This window comes from Paramisgurnus dabryanus, chromosome 18 (genome assembly GCF_030506205.2).
Source record: "Paramisgurnus dabryanus chromosome 18, PD_genome_1.1, whole genome shotgun sequence".
In the NCBI taxonomy this organism is placed as follows: Eukaryota; Metazoa; Chordata; class Actinopteri; order Cypriniformes; family Cobitidae; genus Paramisgurnus; species Paramisgurnus dabryanus.
This window is the reverse complement of record NC_133354.1, coordinates 7490514-7500003: the sequence shown is the minus strand read 5'-3', so window position 1 is coordinate 7500003 and position 9490 is coordinate 7490514. Positions and strand designations below refer to the sequence as shown.

Below are 9490 nucleotides of genomic sequence, written 5' to 3'. Positions count from 1 at the left end.
TTTACAGATGTTAGACTGCTAGTGTCTGCAGGTTTTATATGAACAGCATCAGTGTGAGTGTTTTCATGTCAGCAGTAACATCATCACAAGTGTGTCTTCATCTATAATGTGACTGTTACACAATAATAATTATAATTCTCATGCTGAGGTTTCTCTATAAATGGATTTATGATTTCACTTCTTTCTGCATTAGAAAACAAACACATCCACAAACTGAATAGATTTAGAGAAATGCATGCTAGTATTCACTACTGCTTCAATCTGTCAACACACAATTAATTTATCTGTTAGCATCTTAATGATGGGAAAATAACACATGACTCTGATTGGCTGATGGCATCACTGACAGTGTCAAACCCATCATCACTATTAGAAGAAATACTCTCATGGTATCGTGTGACAACATTAAAGTCTCCTCATGTTTGCTTGGGTTCTCTACTTTGGTTTTCTTTGAGAAACTGCAGATAAAAAATTCATTCATTTGTTTGTTTGTTTGTTTATTCGTCTGTCCATCCATCCACACATTCGTTTACTCTCATTCATCAGTTCTGTTTGTTCGCTTTGATTCACTCACAATGATCTTTCTTCTAGAGATCTTGAAAACATCAGGGAACAGAAGAGTTGAAGAAACATTGAACTGAAGGAAAGATTTGTTGTCCAGTTTCTCAGGTTTTCTCTGTGTGTCAGCAGAATCTGATTGTCCCGGAAATCACTGCAGGAACGTTGATGTCAGCGATATTCCCAATAGTCTCAGCATTAGAGGACAGAACGCCAATCACCAATAGAAATAACACAGAACATCTCTCAGGATGAAGAACAATCTGAGGAACTCTGCGTGTGTCTGTGTGGATTCTCCTCAAATGTTTTTATGATGTTCAGTTTCTCATTCTGTCACGACTGGTATAAACAAAAGAGAACCCAAATGCAGACACGACTGAAATAATAATAAACTGAAGGTTTATTAAACACAAAAACCCACGTGGGGGTGAAACAGGTAAATAAACACGGATGATAACACGGAACAAATCACTGGAACAAAATAAACACAGAGTCATAAGTCAGAACACGGATAACATGAAAACCTGACTGTGGACAACTGTAGACAATGAACGCGCACACGACCGAGAACGAGAGGGCAATATAAAGAAACGACATCAATGGGGAACAGGTGAACATAATTAATTACGTAAGACACGAGCACATAAGGGAGTAGGGTGAAAGTGACAAGACACTGGGAACACGTGACACAAATACATAATATGCAAACACGTGTTCCCACACAGCACACAATGCTGCCATAATCTTGCCCTCTGAAATAAGACCTGAATCTACACAAAGGTCTGGCAAGACCATGACAGCGACAAGACACTGGGAACACGTGGAAGCCACACATACTATAAGACTCCACATGTTCCCACACAGAACATAGTACTGTCATGGTCTTGCCAGGTACTCAGACCTGAGTCTAGTACAAAAGATCTGGCAAGCCCATGACAGTACCCCCTTCTTTAAAGACGGATTCTAGACGTCCAAAAAAAACAAAAAACATTAAACACGAGGAACGAGAGACTGAACAACAGAAGACAACCATGACAACATCACAATAAACAACAACGGTAAACAAACATACGTGACAAACGGGTTGGGATGATTCAACAAAAACAATACATGATGAAGGGGTGGGGGGGCAAAAACAGGGAGAACAAAATGTCCAGGGTGCATTAACCGAGTCCCAAAGTTCAAAGGCTGAGATGCCGAGGGGTGACGTGGTCCTGGTTGCGCGTGTGACTGCGCATGCGTCTGCGCAGGTGGCTGCGCCGGCGGCTGACGTTTCTCCGGCTGCACCGGCGTGTCCCGTGTCTCCGGCTGCACCGTCGTGTGACGAGTCCCCGGCTGCACCGGCGGGTGACGAGTCCCCGGCTGCACCGGCGGGTGACGAGTCCCCGGCTGCACCGGGGGGTGACGAGTCCCCGGCTGCACCGGGGGGTGACGAGTCCCCGGCTGCACCGGCGGGTGACGAGTCCCCGGCTGCACCGGCGTGTCACGTGTCTCCGGCTGCACCGGCGTGTCACGTGTCTCCGGCTGCACCGGCGTGTCACGTGTCTCCGGCTGCACCGGCGTGTCACGTGTCTCCGGCTGCACCGGCGGGTGACGTGTCTCCGGTTGCACCGGCGGGTGACGTGTCTCCGGCTGCACCGGCGGGTGACGTGTCTCCGGCTGCACCGGCGGGTGACGTGTCTCCGGCTGCACCGGCGGGTGACGTGTCTCCGGCTGCACCGGCGGGTGACGTGTCTCCGGCTGCGTGGGTAGCAGCAGCTGCTCTGACACGTCCTTCTTCCTTCTCCTCCTCCGTTTAACTGCGGCGGATGCAGGAGTGGGTGAGACCGGCAAGGAAGAGGTCTCCAGAACCGGAGAGACGACACCCGGCTTCCCCAACTTGATCGCTGCTGTGAGGAGACCCCTCGGCTTAGAGGCGGGCGAACGGGGCCCGGCAGTCCCAGCTGAATTCAGCCTCGCGTTCACCTCGGGTCCGAATACGAGCGGGTCATACCAATCATAACCCGGCTCGTAAGCTAGGTAGGAACCCCTACCCCTCTTCGCCAAACGGCTGTACATGTCCGCTGGGTTCAATTAGGCGCGTTCATTCTGTCACGACTGGTATAAACAAAAGAGAACCCAAACGCAGACACGACTGAAATAATAATAAACTGAAGGTTTATTAAACACAAAAACCCACGTGGGGGTGAAACAGGTAAATAAACACGGATGATAACACGGAACAAATCACTGGAACAAAATAAACACAGAGTCATAAGTCAGAACACGGATAACATGAAAACCTGACTGTGGACAACTGTAGACAATGAACGCGCACACGACCGAGAACGAGAGGGCAATATAAAGACACGACATCAATGGGGAACAGGTGAACATAATTAATTACGTAAGACACGAGCACATAAGGGAGTAGGGTGAAAGTGACAAGACACTGGGAACACGTGACACAAATACATAATATGCAAACACGTGTTCCCACACAGCACACAATGCTGCCATAATCTTGCCCTCTGAAATAAGACCTGAATCTACACAAAGGTCTGGCAAGACCATGACAGCGACAATACACTGGGAACACGTGGAAGCCACACATAGCTACCCAGTCTCACAAAGTTTCGTGATATAGTCACGTATTTTTTTGATTCTTTTTTCGTGCTATTATCACGAAATTTCGTGTTTTTTCGTGATCGTATAACGAATTCCTGTTTTCGTGTGATTATCACGTATTGGTTACTCAACTGCTTTTTCCTATTTTTAAACCATTGTCGCTTCGGTTTAGGGTTAGATTTGGTGCTTGCATTAGAGAGTCACTTTATATATTGGTTTATACTATTTTTTCTGATTTATTTTTTTATATGTCGCCTGGCGTTGGGGTTAGAGTTGGGTTTGGTTAGGGATGTCATTTTATGTAAATCTAACCCTAAACCGAAGCGACAATGGTAAGAAAATAGGACAAAACAGTTGAGTAACCAATACGTGATAATCACACGAAAACAGGAATTCGTTATACGATCACGAAAAAACACGAAATTTCGTGATAATAGCACGAAAAAAGAATCAAAAAAATACGTGACTATATAACGAAATTTCGTGAGACTGGGCTGCACATACTATAAGACTCCACATGTTCCCACACAGAACATAGTACTGTCATGGTCTTGCCAGGTACTCAGACCTGAGTCTAGTACAAAAGATCTGGCAAGCCCATGACACATTCACCTTTGACAGAAATCACATCACCTTACAAAAGAACAAAAAAGTAGTAAATTCTGTTTAGTGCTCAGTCCAGGTTATGACTTCTATTTCACTGTCATATCATTAAAATCTTCTGTCATCTGAACTCTATAATCCATTGACATTATAAAACAAATGATAAATGAATGTTTTTCAGAAAAAAGAAGAGAAACAGGATTACTAACATGTTCATTTGTTTGAATTGAAGCAAGCTGAGCTGTGTTGGGTGTAACTACTTACTAAGTAGGCTATCTAGTTAGTTTCATAACTTTTTACTTATAAAAGTAAAGCAAGGGATTACTCTGTAATTTAATGACAGTAACATCTGATGTAATTGCTGTGTATGGACTGTAGATCAATGATATAGTAGATTTAACATCAACATTATTAAAATGCATGTTTTTAACAAATCTTTCTCACTTTAAATACTTTGGTGAGTTAATAAGAATAATGGTAACTCCCTAGTGTAGTTTACAATGCTCACTATTAACTGGTTAGTTATTAGCATTAAAATTACTGAGATATTGTCTGTTTATTAATACTTATAAAGGACATATAAATGCCTGATTCTGTAAAACTTTATTTTATATCCCTAATCCCACCAATTCTTAAATTTAACAACTACTTTACTAAGTATTAATAAGCAATAATTAGTAATATATTGAGACAAAAGCAGTTAATAGTTAGTTAATAGTAAGAATTGGAGCTTTAAAAGTGTGATCAGAATAATTGATGTAGTTTTATACAGTATGATTTATTTGAGCCGCTTCAGGCCTATCCTTGTATCATTTACTAAATAGGATTTAGAAAGTAATTAGTAATCAGTAATTAAATACTTTTTGGAGAGAGTCATTTGTACAGTAATCGAATTACATGATTTAAGATCTTATTAGTAACTAGTAATTAATTACTTTTTTTGAGTACCTAACCCAAAACTGAAGCTGCGTCAGGCTTTACTTTCACATGAAAGAAAATATTACTGGTGTTCATTTCTCATTCTTCACACATACGAATGTTAAATGCTTTAAGAAAATCTCACTAATAAAGTCTTTTGCTGCTAATGAAGTTTTTGTTCAATCAATTCAAATTTACAAATCTTTTTAACTTAGTATTATTTATCTTGACTAGAGATGAGTTGTCTCTTGTCAACATAAATAATAATAAGTTGAAATGACTTGTAAATCTGAATTGACTGAACAAAAACATTTAAGGCAGGAAAGATTTTTTACAGTGATGTATTGAAGTCAGAAGTCTTTTACTCCCGAACATAAATACACAACTGCACAAACATGACAAATCTCACTAGAATGAAACAGAAAGAAATGCAAAAGAGTCTCTGTATATTCCAGACGAGAGATGCGAGTCTCTTGATTTTAGGTTTCTCTTCACAGGTGACGACACAGCGCCAATAAGAGGAAATAATTACAGCGACGGTGTCATGAGAGATTAACATCTGAGAGAAACTGACTGCTCTGAAGTCATATTGATGAGAAGAAAGATTGACATCTACACACTTTAATCCTTCCTCTATAGAGTCATGATGGACACTCGTAGAATTATAAACCAGCTGTCTTATAATTAAACTTAACCTGCTGTTGAGGTTACAGAATAATTATAAACAAAATAAAAAGAAACATTTTAGATGTTAAATATTGACAGAGTGTTTGTTAGGTTGCAGGTAAAGTCATTAACAACATAATTATATGAAATTATTGCTTTTAGGTTCTGCTGAGCGTGCTGAATATGTAGTTTTGTACACTCTAAAAACCGTTGGGTTATTTGTTTTACCCAATAGGTGGGTTAAACATATTGGGTTGTTCTGTTGGGTTATTCCTAGCTTGTATTGGGTTATTTCCATAACAACCCAGAGAGTTGGGTTAAAATCGGGCTCACGTCACGCATTTTGAATTTCAACGGTTGACCGGTGCCACTGCTGAGTGCGGACAGACACGAGAGGTACGTTTTAAAATATATATCTCTGTGTAATGTTTTATTTTGCTACAAAGTGTCTTTAAGCTCTGACACACAGTAAACTATCAGTCACGTTTAAATAAGTGTACAAAAACGCTGCTGTCTAGTTTTTGTCTGTTACACCTGTTCCATTGATTAACTGTTACCGATGCCAAACGCGTTTTTAAGCCATCATAAACGTAGAGAGACATCGCAATTTATTTTAATACTAAACAGCACCAACAGCATGGTCACTTACAAAAATGAATCATTTCTTCTTTTAGTAGTATAACGTTAGTTTCATGGCGTAGTGATTGCCATATTGCTTTAACCATGCTTTCTGTAACAGACAATGTTTTTTTGTTTAAAGTGTAGTAAAATCCGTTTTTTAACTTTTGTAAGGGATGCAACCGGCTGCTTTTTGCTCCAAATATTTTATTTTGGCGGTCTGTGTTATAGACACAGAGCTGTAATATAAATGTGATTCTGAATGTAAATGTCTTAAGAAATGACTCGATGGCATTTTATTGTCGTTTTACTTCAGTATAATCCCCTGATAAAGCGCTGTTTAATCCTGCACGTACTGTTTACTGTAACCCCGGTAACGGTTGAATTTGCAATTTAGCGCCATCTACTGTCAAAGTAGAGTATTTATTCAGCGTGCCAGATGTGTTTGCTTTGAGATTTAATACATTATTATTTTCTTTAAATGTAGACATTCTTGGAGATGTTGCATTAAAAACCTTACAAAATGGCCAGCAAGATGATTCAGCCTTCCTACAGTACCAAGAGGCAAAGCAAACATTTATTAATTTGCAACCTGTAAGTATCATTTATGACACTTGTTTTTTTTAACCTGTTAATGTGTGCATATTTACATTGTGAAAATTCTGTCTTCAGGTCAGAAAACAAACATAATTCAGTATTTGGAGGAGGAGGTATGACGAAGACCCCATGTTCTGCTATGGGATGAATTTGACTAATCACAAGCCTTTGTTATCGTGGGGAGGCATGGCCCTGGAGCAAGACCAGCAGTTGACACATGCTTTAATTTTTTTTTTTACATTTTATACAGAGTATCCCAAGCCTTTCACTACTGTTAAGTAGTTTCTGTAACACACAATACATTTTGTACCATGTGATGTTTCCTGAACACACTGTCACCTGCTTAAAGAGATAGTTCCCCCAAAAATGAAAATTGTCATAATTTTCTTCCTCTCCTGTCGTTACATACCTGTACACATTTTTTTGTTCTGATGACCACAAAGGAAGATATTTTGAGTAATGTTTAAACCAAACAGATCATGAGCCCCATTGACTTTCATAGTAGGAAAAAAGAATACTATGAAAATGAATGGGGCTCATGATTGGTTTGATTTCAAACATTCTTTGAAATATACCTTTGTGGTTATCAAAGTAAAGACTTATATACAGGTTTATAACAACATGAGAGGGAGAAAATTGACAAAATGTGTGAACTATGCTTTTAAGCAGTTTGTAGTTGGATAAGATTGAGTAGATTTGTTTTGTTCTTATGTTTTTGTTTATTTATGTATGTATATATTTATGTATGTGTGTATGTATTTATGCTTCTATACATGTCTGTATTTATACATTTAAATGCAGGTACAAATGACTAAATGAAAATAAAGCATTATAAATGTATTTGTAAGTTTTGTATTATTTATTTATAAAGCAAATAATAGTAATAAATAATAATAATAATAATAATAATAATAATAATGGGGTTAAAACAGCATTGCAAAAATAACCCAACAAATTGGTTATTTCATAACCCAACTAATTGGGTAAAACTTTCTACCCAATGCATTGGGTTAAAATAACCCAACAATGGGTTGGTGCTATAGTAACCCACCATTGGGTTATTTATTGGGTTATTTTTAACCCAACTGTTTTTAGTGAGTACATTATATTGTGTGCATAAGCGGCTAACTCAACCTCAAGCTAAGTGGCTAACTCAACCTCAAGCTAAGCGGATAACTCAACCTCAAGCTAACCCGCTAACTCAACCTCAAGCTAAGCGGCTAACTCAACCTCAAGCTAAGTGGCTAACTCAACCTCAAGCTAAGCGGCTAACTCAACCTCAAGCTAAGCGGCTAACTCAACCTCAAGCTAAGCGGCTAACTCAACCTCAAGCTAAGCGCCTAACTCAACCTCAAGCTAAGTGGCTAACTCAACCTCAAGCTAAGTGGCTAACTCAACCTCAAGCTAAGCGGCTAACTCAACCTCAAGCTAAGTGGCTAACTCAACCTCAAGCTAAGCGGCTAACTCAACCTCAAGCTAAGTGGCTAACTCAACCTCAAGCTAAGCGGCTAACTCAACCTCAAGCTAAGTGGCTAACTCAACCTCAAGCTAAGCGGCTAACTCAACGTCAAGCTAAGCGGCTAACTCAACCTCAAGCTAAGTGGCTAACTCAACCTCAAGCTAAGTGGCTAACTCAACCTCAAGCTAAGTGGCTAACTCAACCTCAAGCTAAGCGGCTAACTCAACCTCAAGCTAAGTGGCTAACTCAACCTCAAGCTAAGTGGCTAACTCAACCTCAAGCTAAGTGGCTAACTCAACCTCAAGCTAAGCGGCTAACTCAACCTCAAGCTAAGTGGCTAACTCAACCTCAAGCTAAGTGGCTAACTCAACCTCAAGCTAAGTGGCTAACTCAACCTCAAGCTAAGTGGCTAACTCAACCTCAAGCTAAGCGGCTAACTCAACCTCAAGCTAAGCGGCTAACTCAACCTCAAGCTAAGCGGCTAACTCAACCTCAAGCTAAGTGGCTAACTCAACCTCAAGCTAAGTGGCTAACTCAACCTCAAGCTAAGTGGCTAACTCAACCTCAAGCTAAGCGGCTAACTCAACCTCAAGCTAAGTGGCTAACTCAACCTCAAGCTAAGTGGCTAACTCAACCTCAAGCTAAGCGGCTAACTCAACCTCAAGCTAAGTGGCTAACTCAACCTCAAGCTAAGTGGCTAACTCAACCTCAAGCTAAGCGGCTAACTCAACCTCAAGCTAAGTGGCTAACTCAACCTCAAGCTAAGTGGCTAACTCAACCTCAAGCTAAGTGGCTAACTCAACCTCAAGCTAAGCGGCTAACTCAACCTCAAGCTAAGTGGCTAACTCAACCTCAAGCTAAGTGGCTAACTCAACCTCAAGCTAAGCGGCTAACTCAACCTCAAGCTAAGCGGCTAACTCAACCTCAAGCTAAGTGGCTAACTCAACCTCAAGCTAAGTGGCTAACTCAACCTCAAGCTAAGCGGCTAACTCAACCTCAAGCTAAGCGGCTAACTCAACCTCAAGCTAAGCTCGTTAACCTCTTATGAAACTGCTGAAATTCCACAAGAGGGCATGTTTGTTCCTCAGACTTTGCACAATAAATGTGACACCCAAATGTAGCATTATAAGTCTTGAATGAGAAGTAAGAGTCGAACGAATGTCCGGTAATGAAATAATTGTTTACAGTTTTTATATCGTAATTTGAACAGAAATGTCAAGATTGTTTGGGATTAAAAGACTTGGATATTCCATTTCCTTGGACTCTTGGGGATTTATGCACAATTTATTTTGGACAATTTCACTGAGGCAGATAAAGGGAAGATTTTGAAGGTAAGTAAACAAACTCAATCGGCACGGCCGGGTCAGGTAACTAACAACTAGATTACAGTTTTATGACTGCTATAAATCATTACATCTGCTTTGTGTGTGGGCTTAATGGAATCCTGAGAGTCTAAGCTTTCAA

General features: G+C 40.2%; 1 long non-coding RNA gene across 1 annotated transcript; it reads left to right on the top strand.

Moving 5' to 3' along the window:
- The first annotated feature begins 5548 nt into the window (after positions 1-5548).
- On the top strand, positions 5549-7048 carry LOC135721779 (uncharacterized). The gene is made up of 3 exons (XR_010521564.2): positions 5549-5748; positions 6458-6564; positions 6643-7048. It is a non-coding gene; the product is annotated as an uncharacterized lncRNA (long non-coding RNA).
- The last annotated feature ends 2442 nt before the right edge of the window (positions 7049-9490 follow it).